Source organism: Schistocerca piceifrons, chromosome 7 (assembly GCF_021461385.2).
Source record: "Schistocerca piceifrons isolate TAMUIC-IGC-003096 chromosome 7, iqSchPice1.1, whole genome shotgun sequence".
Lineage (NCBI taxonomy): Eukaryota > Metazoa > Arthropoda > Insecta > Orthoptera > Acrididae > Schistocerca > Schistocerca piceifrons.
In genome coordinates, this window is record NC_060144.1 from 181768422 (window position 1) to 181793819 (window position 25398).

The 25398-nt window shown below is 42.0% G+C and overlaps 1 long non-coding RNA gene across 1 annotated transcript in view; it reads left to right on the top strand.

Annotated features, from left to right (window-relative positions):
• The first annotated feature begins 1715 nt into the window (after positions 1–1715).
• Positions 1716–25398, top strand: part of LOC124709108 — a 29800-nt gene continuing 6117 nt past the window's right edge. Inside the window, exons 1-2 of the long non-coding RNA XR_007005387.1 lie at positions 1716–1930; positions 12862–13050. This is a non-coding gene — a long non-coding RNA (uncharacterized LOC124709108). The remainder of the gene's footprint in view (positions 1931–12861; positions 13051–25398) is intronic.

Here is a 25398-nt window from a genome sequence, read left to right on the forward strand (position 1 = left end):
TTTTGGCCAACGCCCTTGGCGAAATGGTAGCACCAATTGCCGGCAAATCACCGAAGGTAAACGCTGTCGGGCGTGGCTACAACTTGGATGGGCGACCATCCGTGTCTGCGAGCGCTGTCAGCAAGCGGGGTGCATTCAGCCGTTGATCGCGAAGCAGTGGCTACAGGCACGAAAGCCGACGTCGGCCCGGAGACTGGTGAACTGACCACAAGCTACTTCGTATCCGCATCCAGTGACGGCTATCAGTTGAGGACGACACGGCGGTCGGTCTGTACCAGTAGGTCTTTTGAGGCCCGTTCGGATGAGGTTTAAAATGTTTTGGCTCATGTTTGTCTATAGTAACGTATATAAAATACACTACTGGCCATTAAAATTGCTACACCACGAAGATGACGTGCTACAAACACGAAATTTAACCGACAGGATGAAGATGCTGTGATATGCAAATGATTAGCTTTTCAGAGCATTCACACAAGGTTGGCGCCGGAGGCGACACCTACAACGTGCTGACATGAGGAAAGTTCCCAACCGATTTCTCATACACAAACAGCAGTTGACTGGCGTTGCCAAGTGAACCGTTGTTGTAATGCCTCGTGTAAGGAGGAGAAATGCGTACTATCAGGTTTCCCACTTTGATAAACGTCGGATTGTAGCCAATCAAGATTGCGGTTGATCGTATCGCGACATTGGTGCTCTCGTTGGTCGAGACCCAACGACTGTTAGCAGAATATGGAATCGTCGTGATGATATGGGGTGCCATTGGTTACACGTCTCGGTCACCTCTCTTTCGCATTAACGGCACTTTGAATAGTGGACGTTAAATTGCAGATGTGTTCCGACCCGTGGCTCTAACCTCCATTCGATCCCTGTCAAACACTACATTTCAGCAGGATAATGCACGACCGCATGTTTCAGGCCCTGTTCGGGCCTTTCTGGATACAGAAAATGTTCGACTGCTGCCCTGACCAGCACATTCTCCAGGTCTCTCACCAATTGAAAACGTCTGGCTAATGGTCGCCGAGCAACTGGCTCGCCAGTCACTACTCTTGATGAGCCGTGGTATCGTGTTGAAGCTGCATGGGCAGCTGTACCACGCTATCCAAGCTCTGTTTGACTCAATACCTGGGCGTGTCAAGGCCGTTATTACGGCCAGAGGTGGTTGTTCTGGGTACAGATTTCTCAGGATCTATGCACCCAAATTGCGTGAAAATGTAATCAGATGCCATTTCTAGTATAATATATTTGCCCAATGAATACCCGTTTATCATGCATTTGTTTTTGGTATAGCAATTTTAATGGACAGTAGTGTATTATTCAAATAAAGGACAGCCCCCGTGGTGCTTACGTTGCCAATGTATGAGCTATCTGTTGCTAGAGCCGTGGACAAGTCTTGAGGTTCAGTGGCAGGTGGTGAGCGAGTGGACGCACTCCCGGCAGGTGGTGGTGACGACGACGCCGGACCCGCGGCTGTGCCCGCTGGCGCCGCCGCCGCGAAGCGCCTCCACGTCGTCGTCGTCTTCCTCGGCGTCGGCGTCGGCGTCGGCGTCGTCGGCGCGGCCGGCGCCCACGTCCTGAGCGGCGCGCCCCGCCCCCGCGCCTCCGCCTCCGCCTCCCGCCGCCCCCGTGGCGGGTGCCGCCGCCAGATGGACCCTGCGGCCGGCGGTGCTCGCCCGCCCCCGCGCCTCCGCTTCCGGCCGCCCCCGTGGCCGGCGCCGCCCCGCTGCGCTGCCTGCCTGCCGACGCCGCCGCCCACCACATCCCAGATGGCCCCCGGGCTAGCGCCCTGTCGTGAGCCGATCGCCTCGTCCCCTCCGCCAGAGCCTTCAGCCACGACAACGTGACTCGCCTGAAGCCACTGGCCGCCACGTACTATACAGACGACCCAGAAGGCGCCGACTGCTGACCCACATGATGCCTCCAGATACGTTAGGTACGTGGTCAGGTATTTTCATTTCATTTTATTTGTGACCTTTAGTATGATACCATCAGACAGTTTCCGATACGTGATCTGCTACAAATCCCAGTGTGTAGCACCCGTTTTAGCAAGTAACAAATACATTCTATCACACACACACACACACACACACACACACACACACACACACACACTCACTCACACAATCTGATTCCTAGCATTTGATAAAATGTTTACATTATTTTGCAAACCTGTAAATTAAATCGTGCACTAAAATAACAAAAGTCACGGGGTACCATCCAACGTCGTATCATACCTCCTTTGTCCAGCGCAGTCCAGTGACTCGATAAGTCGTAGGAAGTCCACTGCAAAGATTTTGAGCCTCTATAGTAGACAATAATTGCCAAAGTTTTTGCTGATTGGTCTTTCTTTAAATTTTCTTGTATTTCAGAAAGTTTTATGAAGGCAAAAGGATCCTTAGTTAAAAACGTAACTTGTCTTTTAACCTCATCAAATGTTTTCGGTATTGACTTTCATACTGTGTTGCTCAGTGTGATGTAAGGAATGTGCAAAACATGGGACATATGGAAGTTTCAGAAGCTTTGCAGCTGGCTTCATATTTGAACTATTGTCCATCTCTATAAAACTGATTTTAAACTTCAAGTTATATTTGGCTTAATGGCCTTTACACAGCTCGACTTATTTTTTCTATAGTACGCTTTTCTTCAGACTTGAAGCAGTTTTACCATCTACAAAATGTGCTGTAAGTGTGTACATACAAATATTGTTTGTAGTTGTCCACTTGTCATTGACCATCAATAAGAAATGTCCTAATGCCAGTAATAAAAACCAATGATCATATTACCATCAACATTAACACAGTCGTTTAACAACTTTACCTATTTTACATAACATAAAACATTGTAAGTATATGAATGTTAAACTACAAAACTGATTGTACTTACCGTTGATCTCCTATTATGATTTTCTCATTATATTACATTATGCTTAGTAGGTCCTTGAAAATGGCTCAAACACAGAAACTGCATTAGTGAAATACAAACAGGAAGAGATAAAAGCGAATATGGCGTCATTTAAAAAAAAATTATAGAATCTGTTGGTTCATAGTACAAGAAATCAATAATTTTACTTAATGTGATTGCCTTTATATCATTGACAGACTTGCTTATATGTTTTTTCGAACGAAAATCGGTTAAGAGTGAGGATGTCTCAAACGAACCAAATCAGGACCCGGTTTGGAACCAAACGACAATGGCAGATTGAAATTAGGTACTCACTTTGATTTCCTGTTTTGAGAGCTTCATCTGAAGTGGAAGCAGACATTGGTGATCATGATTCATAAGAAGTGATTTTGATGCAGTTTCTGACCACATTGTTCCAGAATTAGTGTTGTATGCTTTAGTATTAGATAGGTCTTCAGGTCTGAAGAGGAGCCAGAAGAACAGGAAACTACTGCTAATGGCATTTTGCGTTTCTAATCTAGATTGGTAAAAGCATATAATTTATGACTTTCAATTTTTATGAATGAAGGCAACATGCTTGACTTACATTCTAAGATCTTAAAAAAAATTAATGTCGAAAAATTGAAATACTTCTATGAAGAAGCACTTTTTAAATAGTAAAATCTTAAAATGAGAATACATGTACATTCAGTGTATTCAATAATGTATAAATGCTCTAACATATATATATGAAACTTAATAATGTTGTATATATATATATATATATATATATATATATATATATATATAAATAATTATTGTTACAATAAATAATGTCTAAGGTAAGCTTAACTTGAATGAAGAGCTGTTACTCAAAACATTCAAGTCATGCTGTGAGCTCAATCAGGAATGAGCCACAACCACTGTGAGCTGAATCAATGAGTGAGCCAAGAATGCAAAGAGAAGAGCAGCTCCTGAGTCACTCTGTGTATATTCAGAAGCAGTGAGCAGCTGCTAGGAGCTCAGAGAGTTAATGAGTGAAGAGCAAAATCACAAGTCAGTCACATACAATACAAGTCAATGAGTGAGCAACGAGGGCAGTGACTCATGAGTGATCTGTCATCAACTCTGTGCTCAGTAGGAAGTGGTAGGGGAGCCACAATCTTCCGCTTCATAGAGCATCATCTCATGTGGTGCAGTATCGAATGGGTCAATATGTCAGCTCATTGTGAGCTGCCTTTTCAAATCAAAAGCAGAAATAAAAGGCAAGAAAGTGTTTTATGCATTAATACAGTGTTCTAAGGGAGTGATATTTCTATTCTTTTCGTGACTGACAAAAGCTACTCACAGTAGCAAACTATCTAAACTTATATCTAATGTATTGTATACAGTGTTTCTTTTGCAGTCATAGTGATTAATTCAGCATGCTGAGTGGGATTCTGTTGCAGTGGGCTACAATCTTTGTTGTACACACTGATATCACTGGGAAGGCTTTTCAGATCTGAAGAGCTACTATTACTTTTTCCTGAGTCACTGATCACTCACTCTGTGAAAGGGTCTAGCTCTTTCAATCAGTTCAGTAGTGGATCGCCCATCTCTATAGTGATAAGCATTCAGCAACAGACCAGTGCAGTAGTTGTGGAAGGGTACTCTGGGCAAACACAAAAACATGAAAAGTCTGAATGTCTGGACACTAGTCACTACTGGGCTGTAATCTCCAAGCCAGGTTATCCTCATCACCATCGCAGCATTCATGCCTGAGGAGAAGAAAAGACTACAATTGAGTTCTGAGGTACCAAAGAGCAATTGTCTATTTATTAAGAAGACGAAGGAAGAGAGTCCAATAAAACAGTTTCCTTGGGATGTCAGTCCAAACTACTTGGTTTATACTGAAAATCAATGACTTATGTTGTCCTGGAATGTTCGTTCAAGAATTAAGTCTGAGAGGCTATGATCAGTGGAGAACTGGGAAGTTCTTGAGGATGGATTGAACATGATGTGGTGAGCCTGAGGATGGTGAAGATACAATAAGGTGGCAGCTTGAAGGTGGTTGAAGCAAGGTCCAGTGAGTCGGTAACTAAAAGATGGTTGTAGTGTATGGACATTCCTTGTTCCACAGCAGGATGAGCTACTAGGCATAACTGGCATAATCCCAAAGCATGGACTGGCTGCAGAGCAGACGGTCAGCAGCCTAAATACTTGGCATGCTGAAGAATTCGCATGTGATTTATGAAAGAAAGGTAGTACTGTTATGCCAATGCTGTTTGTGGCGATGCTTATGGCTCAGGTGGCGAGGCAGGCGTCACACAGTATTGTGGCAGCTGTTGGAGTTTTTTTTTTTTTTTAAACAGCGTTGTGCATGTCTGTTGATGTGGACTGTTTTTATCTGATATCCAGAGGAATGGTCATTAGCAGGCCAGATGAGCAGCAGTCCACGGTACTTGATTGAATAGTTGGTTGCTTTGGCATAGGTGGTAGCTAGGGGACAGAGCATGAAGTCCATCTAATATCACAGTGAACGTTGCATCTGTGTACACAGACTGACAGCAGGCGCTGTAAATGGCAACTGTGGTATATCTGTTCATCATGATGTTGAGCTTCCAAAAGTTCAACTTCCAAAAGTATTTTGTGCCTGAGAATTTTAGAAATTAGAGTAACCCGGTGGCTGACATGTGAACCTTATGGCCTGATCCTCTTTCATTTCCTTTGCACTTATAGAACTGGAAGATTTGTTCACAGTTGTTGCCTAAAGCAGTAAGATACAATCCTCAGTAAATCTCTAAAAATGTAACTGTGAACATTTAAAGATTTCTGACAGTGTAATGAAGTCACCAGCTTCTTATATAGCATGTAAGTCTTGTAATCACAGAGCCATAGGTTTGAATCTCAATAGTACTAAATCAATTTTTCAATTTTTTAAAATATTATATTTATTACCAAATAGAAATGTTAATTAATAAATAATGAATCACAATTTACAATAAAAGTGCACCTTTTTATTTTTAATTACTAGTCATATAAAATGTGGGTACTGACTTTAAATAAAAACTTGTTGCAAATATGTAAAATATGAAATTAAAAGTAAAACACATATTAAACTAGAGACTGAATGTTATTGTTGCTGTAAGAAACTTTTTTCATTTAACAACAACACAGTTGGTATTTCATTATAATTTTTTAGTTACTTCTGTACCATTTTAATTAAAAACAAGGAAAGTAATTTATTAAAAACCATGATTCAGTATTTGTTCGTCTTTAATTGATTTTTCGATTTGATAATAATTATAGAATTCAGATATAAGTTGCAAAAAGTAATTGCTACTCAGATACAAACCAGGTACTTCATGATAGCAATACTCACTCGGCTATTAGCTGTTGTGTTAAAATGCTTGATATGCTACACACAATTTTTTGTTTGTATGGCTGTCTTCCACAGCAGCTGTTATATATCAGTAATTGTTGGTTTTTCTGTATTAAGCCTAAGTGCTCTATCGACTGAGTCATACATACACAATTCATGACTCATCCTCACAGTGTTACGTCCACCAGTAGTTTATCTTCTAGAAAGTTTTCCAAATAAAAGTTATTACATCTACAATTACTTTCTTGCAACATTAAAGTGATGAATTTCTTTTTTGTTAGTACATTGTTACCAACATCATGCTTGAAAATAATATCTTTGAATCTCAACTAGGACTCTCTCAGGTAACAAAGAACTTTCATATGTTATCTGCTTGACTAAATATGGCACCTTAGCATAACCTTTGCCTTCTAAATATCAAATTTTACATGCATACAACATTAAGTGACTGCTTACTTTTTCCATGTATTTAATCACAGCATAAGATCCTGAATTGTGAACACTGTAAGGTGGTTCTTCATTTCTGTCAGTTAACTGTTGGTCATCTTCTGAAGGAACACTAACAATTAATGTGTATATTCATCTTGCAAATACGCAACCCTGCATTTTCGGTTAGCCAAAACAGAAGTCAGATTAAGGAATACCTTAAAACTGAAATTTTGGGTAATGAAACTGGACTGAATGTTTGATTAGCATTTACTTAAATTAAAACAACAAAATTTAAGTTATAAATATTGTCATCTCTGTTTCCAGCCCCTTTTTGTTCCACACTTTTTATGAGTTATACAGCGTATACTGTCTTCTCAATCTGTGGTATAAGTTTTATTAAGAACAAGTTTCGCTTTATGCTAAAGCATCTTCCGAGGTCACTATAACAATATCTATTTTCGTACAATTTTGTTTGCTAGGTTCATGAACAGCCCTCATGCTTACACTTGCTACTATTAATAGTATTAAATTATCACTACTACTCAATGGTTTTTTTGTTTCTTATGTCATTCTTCACGTTCTTCCCTACATATGTGGATAGATTTCAACATGCAGCACTTGCACTAACACTTTATATATTACATTTTTTGTTGTAAAGATCGACTGCCAACTCACCATTTAATGTATATTGTTTTGATTTTGCAGAATTAATTTGTCTTTTATTTCCTTTTGGTAGAGAAGAAACTTCTGCTATTGATGCCTGTGTGTTTGTGTATTTTGACTAATGTGTGTGTGTGTGTGTGTGTGTGTGTGTGTGTGTCTGTGTACAGGGCATCTCTCCTTTTACCTAAGTAATGGTGACAATTTTCACTGGCGTTTCGCCAGATATTTGCAGTTTCGTTTTTGCAATATAAAACTGGAGGCAGCCCAAACAAATACTGCTTATCACCTCTTTCTTGTGATATCCAACATCAACGGAAGCCGTAGATTTGTTTCCCATCGCAAACAAAATGATTTTTGAAGTTGATGTTCATGTACCCATTCGACAGAGCTGGACAAAATTAATGTAGTCCGATATTCATATTTTCGGTGTGTATTAACAGGTTCAGTAAAACGCAAAGAATAAGCATACTTCCACAGTGACAGCGCCACTCCGGGCTGAGCTAACTGCTACCATCATACGAATGTGCTGCTCAGTCGCTGCTGGAGTACTAACTATTCTTCATGTTTTACTGTTCCTGTCAATATATATCTATAAAAAGAGTAACGCACGAGAGAAAATTGAGATTGCTCTGTAAATGGGCACGTGAAATTGCGTTTTAAAGGTAATTCGTTTGTAATATCAACAGACGGAGGCTTTCTGTCGACAGTGGGCGTCTATGAAAGCCAGGATGAGCAGGATTTGTTTCGGCTTACCCCAGCTGCATGTTGCAAATATCTGGTGAAACATCTGCAATAATGTGCCTGATGATGTGTGAGAGAGACACTCAGTCTGTATCTTTCTTTCTTTCTCGGGGCCTTTCCCACTTCAGCGTGGGGTCGGCCTTGTTAGTATTGATTTGGCAATGTTAGTTGCAAAGGGTGGCCAGATGCCCTTCCTGCCACCACCCCAACCCCCCCCCCCCCCCCGGGCCGAAATTAGTGTACCCCAGCTGTCTGTGTCTAGCGTAGGCCATGCGAACATTTCTCAAATGTCTGCAAGTCGTGTTACTGAGGCGGAATTTGGGGACCAGCCCTGTATTCACCTATCAGGATGTGGAAAACCGCCTAAAAGCCATGTCCAGTCTGGCTGGCACACCGGCCCTCGTCGTTAATACGCCAGGTGGATTTGATCTGGGGCTAGCGCGCTACCTGAGAGTCCAGGAAACACCACATTAGCACTTTCGCAGTTATATATTGGTGATAAACAGTCTGAAAAGATTGTAAGGGTATTATAGAGGAGCTGTGCTGAGAAGTTATTGTTAAGAAAAAAGTTCGATATGTTGCGGCGTTTTTGAGTTTATTATCATTTAAGTTAGCCAATCAGGCAATTCCACACGCAAATTCCGGTGGCTTTCCAGATACAATTAGTGTCAGTAGTTCTCATATCGAAGATATTAGCTCACAAGACCGCTCTGCATTTGGCACGTGTTTGAACCTTACTGCCATGCCACGTCCAGTTTTTGTATTGCTCTCTTGTTCGGTTCGTGAAACCAAATAAAGAACATGTCTCTGGCAGGCTGCTTGAATTTAAATGTGTAATGGCCTGATTAGCACAATGTATCGATTTTTCCGTAACAGATTTTCCCAGAGGAACCTGCAACACCCCTACAAGCTTTTCAGACCGTTTGTCACCACCCTGTATACGTAGTGATATCTGTTGTGTGTGTGTGTGTGTGTGTGTGTGTGTGTATGTATGTGTGTGAGAATTGAGCTCATATGTCTAGTATGTCCTTACCTGCGTGTAAAGAAATTGTTGCTTTACTATGGTACAGTGGTAGTGATCTAGAGTGCGTACATCTTCTTGTTTATGTGACACTTTTTTTGTGGCTTCTTGAGGGACTCCTCTTTACTTACTACATGTTTTATTAGTTTAAATAATATTTGGTTGCCAAAGTTTGTTTTTACTTTGCTATGCAGTTCTTTTACATTATTTCCGTTTCGATTTGGAAATTCTCTTCTAGCATCAGAAGATGTTTTTTGTTATTGAATCTCTTTTCATTGTGCCGTGAAGGTGTTGTTAGTGTGTGTGTTTGTAGTGGGTGTTGCCCATTTCTGGATTTATGTAGTCTTGTGATTCCTGTTTTTAATTTTTTTTATTTTCTCATTCAGTTCTGAAACTAGAAATTGTTGATATCCATTACTTTTTGCTACATGAATCGTATGTGCAACGCCTTCTGTTCTGTTCATCAACTGGTATGAAAATGGAAATGAGCATTTGGCGTCATTGGCTAGGAGGCCCCTTTTGGGGCAGGTCCAGCCGCCTTGGTGCAGTTCTTATTACATTCGAAGCCACAATGGACGACCTGCTCGCCAGATTGGGATGAAATGACGATGAAGACAATACCCAGTCCATGAGCGGAAAAAATCCCTGCCCAGCTGGAAATCGAACCCAGGCCCCATAGGATGGTAGTCCGTCACGCTGACCATTCAGTTATCAGGGCGGACCATCAAATGGTGCTTTGTTTAGTTGGTGAACCATATACCTGAGAGCTCCTTCATTTTCATACTGGGCGTGGTTAGATGGTTTGTGCAGTATTATTTCTGCTGTGGTCTTTTTTTTTTTTACTGTACATACTGAATGAGTGTAAGCTATTTTCCTTTGGGATGGATACTTCTATGAATTGTATTTGGCGTGCTTGTTCTCTCCCTAAACTGAACTTCATGTTTTTGTGTAGTTGGTTTATCTCTGTGTGTGGTTGTTCTAACTTATTTTTTGGTCATTTGCCAATCACAGTATTGATCCATGTATCTCTAACAATATTTTATGCTGTATTTTCCTGGCACTATTTTCTGGAACATTCTTTCTTAAATTATGTTCATGAAGGTATTTGCTAACATTCCTGAAATGAGGATCCCGGTGGTAACCATTCTTGTGGTAAGAAGAACTCTTTATTGAACTGAAAGTAGCTTCTAACAGAAATGATGTGTAAGAGTGCTTATCTCCATTATGTGCTACTATGGTAACTGATTATATCTAGGTCTCATTCTAGTATTTTGATTGCTTCTTTTGATGTGAATGTGGAGTGCACGTTTTCTACATTAGATGAGACTGGAATTCTGTTTCTGGATTATGAAGTCTTTTTTGGTGATTATGAAGTCTTTTTTGGTGATTATTATTTCTTTTGTGTTTTTTACTTTTTTGTCATTTGGTGTTTTATACTGCCGTGTAAGTAGATTTAATGGATTTCTGGTGAAGGTGTGTGTGTGGGTGATTTTCTTTATTTTACAACTGGTCTAACATTAACTATTTACTTTTCGAGGTTTTGGATGGTTCCTAAGTTTTGGAGCATTAGGCTCCACATGTGTCATATGAGCTTTCTGTCTGTCATGGAGTGTGTGCTCTACAGTCTTTAAAGCATTTTTCTTTTTGTATGGAAAGCTGCTGTTTGGGACTGATTGTAGTTCTGTGATTTTATTCTGTGAAATGAAATTGTGTGACTTGCTACTTTCCATGAGATCCACAGTTGATCCATGACAAATAATGTGTTCCCCTTGTCCACTGTGGTTATGATTAAATTTTCTGTGTAGTTTTTCTCTAAGGGTTTCCAGAGTTTTAGCTTCTGTGTTTATCTGTCTCTTTTTTATGCTCATGTAGCTATGACACTTTAATTTTTTTTCATATCAGGTCACTTATAGGACTATATTTATGATGTCTGTGTCCTTCCTCTGTCTTTGAGACAGTATATTGGATAGAATAAACACAGTACCACTTGACAAACACAACTATAATAAGGAGCTGGACATAACATTTCAGATAGCAAAAGATAATGCATAGCAAAAATTACTAGTAATTACTAGTTAAAGAACTGAATAAGAAAGTCCAGAAAAACATAATAAAGAAACTCAACGCCACACGTATCCAGAGACCTATTACATCCATCACAAGCACACACTCCAACAACGTTACGACTGCACAACAGGGACACTACACTGATAAGGTGGTACATACTCACGTATAGAATGAAGCTGATGCACAGAATTGGGGAGATCAGCAAGAAACAAAGAATAAAAATAACGTACAAAAGGAATAGCTCAGTGCAGAAATGTTTAAGTAACAAAGATGAGACCGACGTATATGAGAAATCTGGAATTTTTCCAACTCCAGTGCAATGATCCTGATGCTCTGTGCTAGGGCAGACCAGCAGAACACTTGAATCAAGGTTTAAAGAACGTAAAAGAACATGGAAGTATGGCATCAGCCATTCAACATATGCAGACACTGAAAACCACAACCTTACCACAATAGAAATACATGAGAATAGTCAGGTTCAGTAACAAGAAACAGCTTCTGGCCATACAGGTGAACTTTCAAATCCGAAAGGCAATAATAAGAAAGAAACTCATATTAATCGAGGAAACAAACGTTAGCAACCCAACGCTATTTAAACTAATAAAAGTTATTGTAGATAAAGAAAAGCCTTGTAGATGCTACAAAAATAGTATTACATAAACAAGACAATTCACCTACTCTCAATTACCACGACAGTACCATAGTAAGGCAATAATTTATGGACACAGAACACACTAGCCATTTTAGCTCTCCTTACACGCACACATGAGCGATCACGAGCGCGTGGACATACACAGACACACCCACTCACACCTACGCACACACACAATACACATATATCTCACGAAATGAGCGTCAAACGAAAAAACTACAAAGAACGAAACTTGTCTACCTTGAAGGGGGAAACCAGATGGCGCTATGGTTGGCCCGCTAGATGGCGCTGCCATAGGTCGAACGGACATCATATATATAGCTGTAGCAGATGCTCCTGCTACCATCAAATGGAATAATAAATCTTGTATTGCAGTGGTAAAATACGGTATAACCTATATAACTTGGAAATTGGATAGGTACTCACAAATGAAGTTCGAAGTAAGCCAATTCAGCACCACATCTGATGTTTGTAGTGGAGGGAAGAAGAAGATCAACTGATAATGCCACCAACTTCGAAATTCAAAATTTCCCTTTTTGATTGGTTCATTACCAACCTATAACCTATCCAAAAAAATCTTACAATGATATTCCCAGTTGTCTTCTGACGTGGTAGCATAGAATCCCATTTTATGGTAGTCAGTTTGCTACATATTCCGTTGACACATTTGAGACAACTCGCTATAACGTGAAAGCCGTCACTAAGTTCACAGTTTTATACGATTTCTCAATAAAAGTATGGCTAATTACGTAACTGTATTTCAAGTTTTGCTTTAAATTGTTAATTACAATCAGATCAAATAAATGTAACTTAATTACACAAAGAAACACCGAAGCAACTGACAGAAACAATTTTCAGAAATTTGTTCTGTTAAGATGTTTTAATGTGAGTGGAGGTTACAGTACTGTTATATTACCTCATCAGAGGAAGTTAGTACACGTTCCTTTCCGAGTCTCATAAATCTGGTCTTTCATTAGCCGATTCGTCATTTAATCTATAGCAGTTTGATGAGCATAGTGCTCTCCTCATGTCGTGTCGGTTTCCTTCCAGAGCAGCGCCACACAGTCAAGAGACGCGCCCAGATCTCACCTATGGCCTCCTCCCACTGTCTCCGCCAGACGTCGTGAGAAGGTAGCGGGGAATCCCCGAGATGCCACAGCCCAGTGTCATCTGCCATGTGTCATCTGCACACAGTGGCACTTGAGTTTCCCACAATGCCTTCGTCCTCCTGTGGAATTGGTGAGTATCGTTGGAGCTATAAGGTCACCCTAGCACAACGATTGCTTAGGAGTTGGGTATTACGATACTCAGTACCCTGATTACCAATAAAAATGTAAATAGTTTCCTTTGCTGCTTCTTCCACAGTTCACATACAATGCGAACCGTGATATGTAATACCAGCATGTTATAAATGAAATAGCCAAATGCATCTTTCAAATGTTTCTCTGGCTACGTGCTGATGGTTTAGAAAGTTATTCTGTAGCTTTCCAATTCCATGATTGTGATGAACTTAATTCTTGCTTAGGGAAAAAAATATCAGCTGTTAAATTATGACATGGACTAAACGTAATTTCAAAGCAGCTATCATGTTTCAATAGGTTTCTAAAGTTACTTTCGTTACATAAAAGCATCTGTTTAAAGGGTAGATTATAAAGGAAATTTTTGTCTGCAAATTTTATTTATATCTTTACCCAGATGTGGTTGAGTAATGGATAATTTTGTGGCGGTGTTCGTTGCGACAAACACTTGGCTGTAGAAATGGCTTACGAAGTCACCGCCACACTTTTATTAGCGGGCCGACCGGTCCGCTGGAACAGTAAACAGAAAGATGAAACCCCAAACACTCTGATTAAATAAAAGTCGGTACTTATCTTTATTAATGAAGATACAGAAACACAGTAGTGAACTCAGTGTCTACAGAAATCTGTCTAGTTCGAGTCGGAGCGGCTAGGTCAGCGTCGGCTGACGACAAACAACAACTCTGCTGCGATGAACACACAACTGACTAGCAAGTACACAATTCGGTGGCGAGTATACAACTGAGCGGCGAATCCAGAACTGTCCTAGCGCTCGCGACTCCAGCGCTTAAGAAGCCAGAAGCCAGCGGTGGCGCGCGCAGACTTGCGGCGATTTCCTGTATCGCTGGCGCTGCTTATGCGGACGGCGTCCGAACTTTGATGCTGCCAACCTTTTGGCAGCGGGCTCGGGTGGCATTACTGGCTAGGACATAACAGATAATACAGATGATTTACACTGCCGATCCAAAACATTATGACCACTTACTTAATAGCGTGTTGGTCCACATTTGGAACGACATATAGCGGCTATTCTGAGTCACATACCTTGGACTAGTTCTTGGTAGGTCTCCGGAAGCACGTGAAACTAGATGTCGATGCACGGGGACACATTTCTCGTAAACTAATAAGGGCTGGCGTTTTCTGGGCGTGGAGCTTGGACCCAGATAGTATTCCACATCTGTTCCACTGGATTCAGATCAGGCATATTTGGTGGCAATAAATCGAAGGAAGTTCACTATTATGCTCCTCAAATCACTGTAGCAGGATTATGGTCTTGTGACAGTAACATCCTGCTGAAAACTGCCATCGCAGTCTGGGAAGACAACAAGCATGGAGGAATAGTAGTGATCTGCAATAATTTTGACGTTGACCACATGTCTCTTGGTGCGATTACTATCACAGGCCATAAGCAAGTGCATGTGAATGTCAGCCGTAGCGTAATACTGCCCCACCGTCCTGCATTCGGCTTACGGAGAGTAATCAATGACCATTTACTTAGTTTGTATTTATCGCGAGTCTCTCATCCAGATCAAAGTCCCAAGTGACTGGAAAAGAAAACACAGGTTACTGTATATAAGAAGGGTAAAAAAACAGACACGCATAATTACAGATCAAGATCCTTAAAATCTGTCTTTTGTAGAATTCTTGAACACATTGTGATTTCGAATATAATAAATTTCCATTAGCCGGAATGCCTTACGTCAACAAATCAGCACTGATTTAGAAAGCACTACTCGTGCGAAACTCAACTTGTCCTTCAGTGAGATGTTATCCTGCGAACTAGAGATGGACGGAGACATTCAGATTTCATAGTGCTAGACTTCTGGAAAGCGTTTGACACGGTACGCTACTGCAAACTGTTAACAAAGGTAGGAGGATACGGAATAGGTTTCCAGATACGTCACTAGCTCGAAGACTTCTTAGGTAATACAACTCAGTACGTTTTTCTGGACGGCGAATGTTCATAAGTGACGAGGGCATCGTCTGGTGCGCCCCAGGGAAGTGTGATAGGATCGCTCTTATTCTCTATATACAGGGCTATTACAAATGATTGAAGCGATTTCATAAATTCACTGTAACTCCATTCATTGACATATGGTCACGACACACTACAGATACGTAGAAAAACTCATCAAGTTTTGTTCAGCTGAAGCCGCACTTCAGATTTCTGTCGCCAGAGCGCTCGAGAGCGCAGTGAGACAAAATGGCGACAGGAGCCGAGAAAGCGTATGTCGTGCTTGAAATGCACTCACATCAGTCAGTCATAACAGTGCAACGACACTTCAGGACGAAGTTCAACAAAGATCCACCAACTGCTAACTCCATTCGGTGGTGGTATGCGCAGTTTAAAGCTTCTGGATGCCTCTGTAAGGGGAAATCAACGGGTCGGCCTGCAGTGAGCGAAGAAACGGTTGAACGCGTGCGGGCAAGTTTCACGCGTAGCCCGCGGAAGTCGACGAATAAAGCAAGCGGGGAGCTAAACGTACCACAGCCGACGGTTTGGAAAATCTTACGGAAAAGGCTAAAGCAGAAGCCTTACCGTTTACAATTGCTACAAGCCCTGACACCCGATGACAAAGTCAAACACTTTGAATTTTCGGCGCGGTTGCGACAGCTCATGGAAGAGGATGCGTTCAGTGCGAAACTTGTTTTCAGTGATGAAGCAACATTTTTTCTTAATGGTGAAGTGAACAGACACAATGTGCGAATCTGGGCGGTAGAGAATCCTCACGCATTCGTGCAGCAAATTCGCAATTCACCAAAAGTTAACGTGTTTTGTGCAGTCTCACGGTTTAAAGTTCACGGCTCCTTTTTCTTCTGCGAAAAAAACGTTACCGGACACGTGTATCTGGACATGCTGGAAAATTGGCTCATGCCACAACTGGAGACCGACAGCGCTGACTTCATCTTTCAACAGGATGGTGCTCCACCGCACTTCCATCATGATGTTCGGCATTTCTTAAACAGTAGATTGGAAAACCGATGGATCGGTCGTGGTGGAGATCATGATCAGCAATTCATGTCATGGCCTCCACGCTCTCCTGACTTAACACCATGCGATTTCTTTCTGTGGGCTTATGTGAAAGATTCAGTGTTTAAACCTCCTCTACCATGAAACGTGCCAGAACTGCGAGCTCGCATCAACGATGCTTCCGAACTCATTGATGGGGACATGCTGCGCCGAGTGTGGGAGGAACTTGATTATCGGCTTGATGTCTGCCGAATCACTAAAGGGGCACATATCGAACATTTGTGAATGCCTAAAAAAACTTTTTGAGTTTTTGTATGTGTGTGCAAAGCATTGTGAAAATATCTCAAATAATAAAGTTATTGTAGAGCTGTGAAATCGCTTCAATCATTTGTAATAACCCTGTACATATATGTTCTGGCACACTGCATGAGCAGCACACAAAGGATGTGCAGCACTGCGAGGCTGACTGCTCATGATACTGTGGCGTACGGTAAGGTGTCGTCGTTTAGTGACTATGGGAAAATTGGATGATTTGGACATAATTTCTGTTTGGTTTTATGAATAGTAGCTTGCTCTAAATGTGGAAAAATGTAAATTAATGCATGTGAGCACCAAAAACTGTATCGTAATGTTCGAATAAACCATATTTAGGGTAACGTTGCAAAGCGATATTATGAAGTGGGACGATAATGTAAGAACGGCAATAGGAAAGGGGAACAGTCGACTTCGTTTTATTGGGAGACTTCTAGAAAAGTAAGGTTTTCCCACCACATATAGACTATTTGTGGGACACATTCTTGAGTACTGTTCGAATGTTTGGAGTGCCCACCAGTTCGAATTAAAGGAAGACTTCAGAACAATTGAGGCTGGTTGTTAGATTTGTTATTGGTAGGTTTGATAAACACGTGTGTATTACGGAGTTGCTTCGCAAACTCAAGTTGGAATCTTTGGAGAGAAGACGTTCTTTTTCCGGAACAGTACTAATAAATTTGTATTCTGGGCCCGTCGCGTAGTATACGTCTTTTGTGAAGCTTTTAATTATAATTAATGATTCGAGATACGCTTGCTAAGTCTGACTGCTTTTATTTTACAAATGATCTGTTTCGGCAGAATTGCGATTATGTTCTGTGTAATCAATGATAGATACTTTTGGTACGTTATTTCTATTTTATAGGTAAATTATTAAATGAATTTCATTATATTTCAATATACAAGCGACAACGGTGTTCTGTCATTGTCTATTTGCTTGTTAGTTTCGTTCCGCTGGTGTTATCCGTTTACGAAAATAGATTACAATGACATCATCCAACGATGGCATAACGACATGCAAATTGTGGATAAACAGTACTGCATGTAGCCATACTATATCGCTGGATTATCTGTAAAACAAGCTGTCACAAAAATGCAGATCTAAAGAACATAATATGACAACCGCATAAAGTAATAAGTCGAATAAGGTGAAAACCAAAAATTACTAGTAGAGTATCACCAACGGAACGTAGCTAACAAACAAATCGAGAGTGACCGGCCACGAATATCGCATGGATACCAAAACCATTAGACTATGTAAAAGATATATAAAAATGAAATATGTATGAGAATCACCTACAAAGTTAAAAATGTTGTACCAGAATTATGTACTATTTACTTACAAATAACCTGATGATGACAATTCAGCCGAAATAGGCCTGTTGTAAAATAGCAACAATCAGACTTAGTAGCGTACTTGGAATTACAAATTACAATAGTACCATTTAGTTATATTTATAGGACCAGCATTTGAACCTGACTGCAGAACGAATATGCTGCCACCAACGTACTTTTCAGATAAGGACCACGAAATATGACAAGCGAAATTGGGACACGTAGGGAGGCATATAGACAGTCGTTTTTTCTCGCTCTGTCTGCAAGTGGAAGAGGAAAGGAACAAGTGCATGGTACACTCTGTTATGCACAATACGGCAGCTTGCAGGATATGTTTGTAGATGCGTCCGTGGCGTAGAAACTCTGGCTGTGCGGGCGGATATTATCTTGCTGAAATGTAAGCCCAGGATGGCTTACCATGAACAAAACTGCGCGTTGAATATCGTCGACGTACCGCTGTGCTGTAAGAGTGCCGCGGCTGACAACCAAAGGGTCCTGCATTGATAGTGCATGGCACCCCAGACCGTCACTATTGGTTGTCGAGCCTTATGGAGGGCGACTCGCAGGCTGATGTCCCACCGCTGTCCAGGACGTCTCCAGTCACGTCTTCGGCCTGTAACGTCACTGACTGGAGTAGATTTGTGTTCAGTGATCACTTCCGCTTCGAACTGAGCCCCTATGACCAGCAGAGACGTGTCTGGGAGAGATACTACTGACAGCCGCCACACAGCCCAACAACTATGGGTGACATTTCTTTTCAATAGGACCCCTTTGGTTGTAATCCGCGGCACCCTTACATCACAGCGGTACGTCGATGCTATTCTACGCGCAGTTTTGTTGTCCTTTGTGGCAAGCCATCCTGATCTTGTATCCTAGCAAGGTGGTGCCCGGCCGCTGAGCGCGAGTTTCTACAGCTCGTCTTCGTGCTTACCAAAACCTACCTTCTGCCAGCCAGGTCAGTGTATCTCTCCCCAGCTGAGAAAAAATGGAGCATCATGGCCTCGGCCCTCCACTCATCTCAGAATTTTGACGATATAATGAGCCAACTCGATGGGATTTGGCACAGTATCCTTCATGAGGACATCCAACAACTCTGTCATTCAATGGCAAGCCGAATAACTGTTAGTATAAGGGCCAGAGGTGGAACTAAAGGTTATAGATTTGTCCAATTTGTGAAGCTCTATTTTTTCGTACAAATCATTCAGTTTCCAGAATGAGATTTCACTCTTCAGCGGAGTGTGCGCTGATATGAAACTTCCTGGTGGATTAAAACTGTGTGCCTGACCGAGACTCGAACTCAGGACCTTTGCCTTTCGCGGGCAAGTGCTCTACCAACTGAGCATTCAGTTTTTCTAAAATTGTAATAATTGGATTATCTGTACATATACATCTCATCTACCGGTTTCTTGCTCTTTCAGATAACTCCTGCGTGGATAACTCCTGCGTGACACATCGTTTTCTTTTCCCTTAGAGTGTATTTTCCGCTCAATATGTGATGGAAATTAAATTTAATTTACGTTTATCAAGGCACTGATCTTTCCGGTTAATTTTGGTGCATTTCGTGTTTACGATAACATCATTTTTAATACTGTGGGTGACAGCTGACTACTTAAAAGTCTGTTGGTCTTGATGCAATCGTTTCGATGATGCAGTACTCGAAATATTCCGAGAAGTGTGTCGTACTAATGAATTTCTTAACTTGGCGAAACAAATAAACATCAGAAGACGTGAGTCACTTCTTACTTGCTCACAATAAAAAGTATTTGTTTAAAATAACAATATATAGCGTGTCCATGAAGTCCTGCTATCAGTTCAGAAGACTATAATTTGGTAACTATTAAAGACAGAAGGTCATGATTAGTTGTATAACGTTCAGCAGTTCTGAAATATTTTTCTATTATGCCAGAATTTCAGTGTTTGTCCCACTCGTCGCTCATAGAAAGTCAAGGCGATATTGGAATTGTGCTTATGTATGGCAGCATCGACATTTCTGATCGCTTCACTGATCCGTGCACAAAAGTTATCAGTGTCGTTGACTGGGTCTGTTCACAAGTGATCCTTGACGTAATCTCACAAAGAGAAGTCGAGTGGTTGGACATAGAGAGAGTGACAGCGGAGGCTATGTGATGGTACCATCACGACACTGCCTGTCTCTTCAGTGTTTTTGAAGCACCTCGTTATACTTGTTTTTGGCTGTGGTCCCTTCCCACAATGATGTAGATAATTTCGGAGTGCCGTTATCATTGATTGGGTTTCTCCGTATCAGACCACACACTGCGCCTTCTCCTGATCTGTCGCTAATTTTATACATTCCAAGTCAAATCTGCAAGAAATTACGTGCAGAAAAAGTTTGAGATCTGCTAAAACTTTTAAAGTGAACCACAATTCTCTTTCTCTAATACTTTCAAATTATGATTTTTTTTAAAATGATACCGAGAATTTATGAACGCCCAGTATAAACATCTTCAAAGATTTATTGATTATTTTGTCAAAATTTACTATCTAGTCTTACTTGAAATATAGAAAGATAGGAAGCAGTTTTCGTTCAAATTTAAATGAATCTTCATACATGTGTAAGTGTCTAGACCACTCATACAGATTCTTCGTATTCACGCACAGTCTTATCCATTTTCACAATATATCAGTGCAACACACGAATGTTACGCCAGAGGAATGAAACAGAAAATTAACAATTGAACACGAACTGTATTTCCTGTTTATCTACGACTCTTACGCCAAATTATCGAACATTTTGTGAAATACGGCTATGTTTGTCGTTAGAGTACAGCTTTTCCAAACTTCGTGAATGCTTGTATGAAGACGGCTTCCGCTTTGGCCAGACTGTCTTCTGTATATTTATTACCTCATGGTTTTTGGATGAAACACGTTCAGCACCCTCAATCCTGTTGCTTGCATATGAGGCCTCCAGGTTTACCGATATTCGCGTGCAGTAGAGAGAGTCTAATGTCTCACCAGCGTCGAGATCCTGATCGTTATTGCACTTTTGACATTTTCTATACTAGTGTGAGTTGTGGCAAATACAGAGCCAGCCTCGAGATCATACTTACCATAACATAACCCCACTTACTCCATTCCTGCATAGAGATTCATTTCTACATCGTTGCCAGAACAGGATATGTCGATGTCCTCGACTCGTACAGATCACTGAAACAGATTTCTGCGTTATCAGCGTGTTCCGAAAAACCATGGGAGGCTTGAACGTAGTCCTAGGGATACTTGATTTCTTGAACTGCCGTTTTCTTCGTTTTTCAGTTTTATTTCTGGATGTAGTTTTGGTTTGGTTGGTTTGATTTGGTGGAAGAGACCAAACAGCGAGGTCATTGGTCTCATCGGATTAGCGAAAGATGGGAAAGGAAGTCGGCTGTGCCCTTTCAAACGAACCATCCCGGCATTTTCCTGAACCGATTTAGGGAAATCACGCAAAACCCAAATCAGGATGATAGAGTCTTGCAGCTGAACCAACCCCGGTTATTGAGGATCAAAGTGGATCTTTGAAAGACAATGCTCCTTATTTTCCCTTGCTGCCCGCATGTCGGAACATTAACACCGTCACTCCCTCAGCACTGGCCCCGGTTATTCAAAGCAAGCGTCGCAGAATAAAAGACGATGACGTAGTTGAGGAGCCTGTTCTTTTCGCTCTCCCTTCGGGCAGCCCTCCATTGAACATCTTCTCCTGCCTGAGTTTGTGGACGAAACAGTCATGGGTGCTTCCGCAACTGATCAGATCATATGACGATTCTCCCGTCATCCAGTCCGCCTCGTAGGTGCGGCCTGTTACGGAGTCTCTTTCAGGGCCCCACTTGCTCCCTCGTTTCTATCGGATACCTCACCGGTCGTCTCATCTTCTCAAAGTATTTCACCGCCTTCTGTCACGACCTCCACGTCACAACCCCTTAATAAGCATAACTTGATTCATTTCCAAGGGCAAACCACCCCGTGTTTACTGAGCAAATCTCCATATTCGGGTCCCTGTCCGTCGACGAGTGAGTTACGAAGGTCTGTCCCTCTGCATCTGAAACTGATTTCTGCGTGACCCACCCACACAACCGCATGAGGTAGCGGTAGTTCTGAGGAGCCGCAGTAAACTACGTATCCAGCCTGAGAGAGTCTCATCACGGAAGAACAAAAAAGAGTTGGATGAGATGTTCATACTACTTCACCCTCAGTTTCGTCCGTTGATTCTGCTATGTATACTGGTACATAGCTCCGTTCTATGATGGTTTTCTAACTTTGAATATTTTTTCCTGTTTAGTTGTCTACGTAACCATATGCTTTCCTCACTTTGAACGTTAAAAGGATTGGTTCTGAACTCCGGCTCGCTGCTTTGCTACTGGTATTATTTTCGATTCCTGGGCTCTAGACCTTTATTACTGTGGCTTCCGAACTTTCTACGGACACTGCCTTACTTTATAGAGAAGGAATTCCATTAGGAAATTTAGAAGTTCTCGATGATGGTACGGGTTAGGATGCAACTTTTGTGATCCTACTTTGCTTCTCATCTATGCGCCTTCTGGCTCTTGTCGTTCTATGAAACGTTCGCGTTTCTTTCTACAAAGTGAAACGCATTTACGTACGTTGCAAATCCCCTACAAATATTCTTTACGGTGGTGATTCTATTTGTGTTGTCCGGTCGGTGGGTCAGTTTCCTAATTCTGGTTTTGTCGGTATCCTGTACTTGTCTGAAACGTTTATTTTACTGCCACCTCTAGCAGTCAACTTGATCGCTTTTACCTTGCTGATTCCGTGTGTAGGAAGCTTGTGGACGTTGACGTGATACGCGTTTGTTTCTTCTGATCGTTGTGCTGTAGCCGTCACATTTAATTATGTGCAGTAGCCGGTAAAATTGTATCGTTTTCTCTGGATGCTCGGTATAGCCTATCTACAAGACCATTCCCTTGGTGTTCCTGTGCTATAGAACGGTACTCGTTTACTGTGGATTGGTGGAAACTGCAAGCCAAGCCACAAATTCGTAAAGCTCTTACGCGTTTTGGTGCCGTAAGAGCGGCGAACGTCCCGCAGACCCAAGGATTTAGCACTCCGTATTGAACCAGCAAGCTCCTCTGTGGATTACGGATGTACATCGAATTCAGGCCAAACTGATAGAGTTAAAACAATTTCAGACAACGGGCAAAATCCGCATTACAATATGAATTGACTTCACTACACCGTCTTATCCGTATGGAGCGCGCAGGAAACACGTTCGCATTGCATGCCTTACTAATGCCGATGGTGGTGTGTCAACGCCCTACCTTGACGTTTTCATTTTGATTTTTAACTACGTTATTGAACTGTGTGGGATGAAAATTTTCATGACGACTTTTGCCTGATTTCCTAAGTACGATATATATGATGTTGTTACCGGGTCTGTCACAAGAGTCACTTCGACTATATTGTATTCCTAAAAGTATTTTCTATTCATTTTTGGTGACACAATAATGTCGCAGATCAGTGAAGTGATACAGGGTGTCTCGCTTGCTGCTCCTTTCAAGAAAGGTAAAATAGTCCTCATCCCAAGAACCAAGGTTTCCACCTGATGAAATTCGACAGTAAAACTATTGCTCTAGCCATAAACATCCCTCTCTCTAAGGTGCTCGACAAAATCATTGCCTTTCATCAAAGCTGCTCTTCTGGACGCACGGTACTAACTTCTATTATCGAATGTCGAGATATCGTTTCCTGGTTGCGACCACTAATATCTCCGGGACTTTGCTTTTTCTCGACTTGCACAAGGCAATTGTTTCTACCAGTCACAGTTTTCTCATGAGTGTGTTAACCACTTTGAATTTTACTCACGACACATGCCAGGCCGTAGCCAATCTTTTCTCTGGCATCCACGCACCAGTTGTTGTGAACGGTCAACTTACCCCCTCGCCGGCCGCGGTGGTCTAGCTGTTCTAGGCGCGCAGTCCGGAACCACGTGACTGCTACGGTCGCAGGTTCGAATCCTGCCTCGGACATGGATGTGTGTGATGTCCTTAGGTTAGTTAGGTTTAAGTAGTTCTAAGTTCTAGGGGACTGATGACCACAGATGTTAAGTCCCATAGTGCTCAGAGCCATTTGAACCATTTACCCCCTCGGATTTAGATCCGATGGGCTATACCCGAAGGAATATCTTTGTTTTTAGAACCCTTGTTTCGGCGTATTTTCATGCAACTACGTGACTGGACTATATTGCAAGAACGATTCTCTGTCCACGCTTACGCCGATAACGTCATGCCGACGACATTTCTGGGTCGAGGATACCTTGGATTCCTTTTGTCGCCCGGCTGGCGCCCACACTGATGATCACAAATGCAGGTTCCTGCAGTTGCGGGGCTTTAACCAAGTGGTAATTCCTTGGAAGACGTTTGTAGAGCGCTATAATATTTAAGGGATCATAGCAGATCGCAATCAGCCCAAAATGATGGCACTTAATTGGCGAGAGGTCACGACGCGTGGTCAGGGAGCTATTCTTGAGCACGAACGCAGTTCCCTTAGCCCCATTCACGTAATTCACGTCTTAGACACCTACATTTTCAGTAAAGTACATTACATTCGCAGATCTTTCCGCTTGCCACGATGATGCACCGCAGACTCAAATAACTATCCGGTCTATTCTTGTGGCGACGAACCATCTTTCGAATTGGGTATGAAGTGGTGGTCAGGCCCCACAAGATCGGAGGATTGTGCCTTCCCGATGCTGAAGTCAAAGAGTCCACCTTGTTTGTATGACGCAATGTCGTAACAGGCGCACAGGCTTCGAATTCCATTACATGTCGTTTATTGTCCTGTCCCCAGCCGGTCAGTCTGAATCCATCCGCTAGTGCTGGGCGGATTAACCCTAAATTGCGACATGTCCGATAATATAATTGTCAGGTTTTTTTAGAGTTGACATCCCTTCAACGACGAACCTCGCAGCCGCAGACTTATTATGCCGTGGCGGTCAGCCATTTTGCCTCTGCGCTATTGAAGTAGCTTCCGCGTCAAAGGCCTGGAAAACTTTCTGGTCTCAAAATAGTCTACCTATATTACCGATTGAGATGGCTTCTTCATGCTATAGGGTCATTCATGGTTTGATACTCACCGGCGACCGTTTTCTTCGCGTGGGCTGTCGCCTGACTGATCAACATCAGACTGGTGTATTACTTAGCGGCCTGGTCTGTTGTGGACGGGATCATCGACTCTCACTTGTCAACAGTTGGCTTTTCTTTCGCGACTGCGTGAATCTGCTTTTCCCGGTGAATTTATTATTTCTCCGGATGTATACCTTTTTCCTGAGACGGAAAAGAATACGATCGACTGGCACTTGGAACAAAACATTCACTACATTGTTGATGGAAGGAACGGCCCTGATTCCCGTGTCTTATATCAGTATCTGGAAACCGCGTATTTAGAAGTGACTGCGGTTCCCATAGTAGCCGGCCGCGATGACCGAGCGGTTCTAGGCGCTTCAGTCCGGAACCGCGCGACTGCTACGGTCCCAGGTTCGAATCCTGCTTCGGGCATGGATGTGTGTGATGTCCTTAGGATAGTTAGGTTTAAGTAGTTCTAAGTTTTAGTGGACTGGTGACCTCAGATGTTAAGTCCCATAGTGCTCAGAGCCATTTTTTTTGGTTCCCGTATTATCGAGCGTTTTTTGCAAAAATTCTTTTTCTTGTTTTTAATCGACAGAAT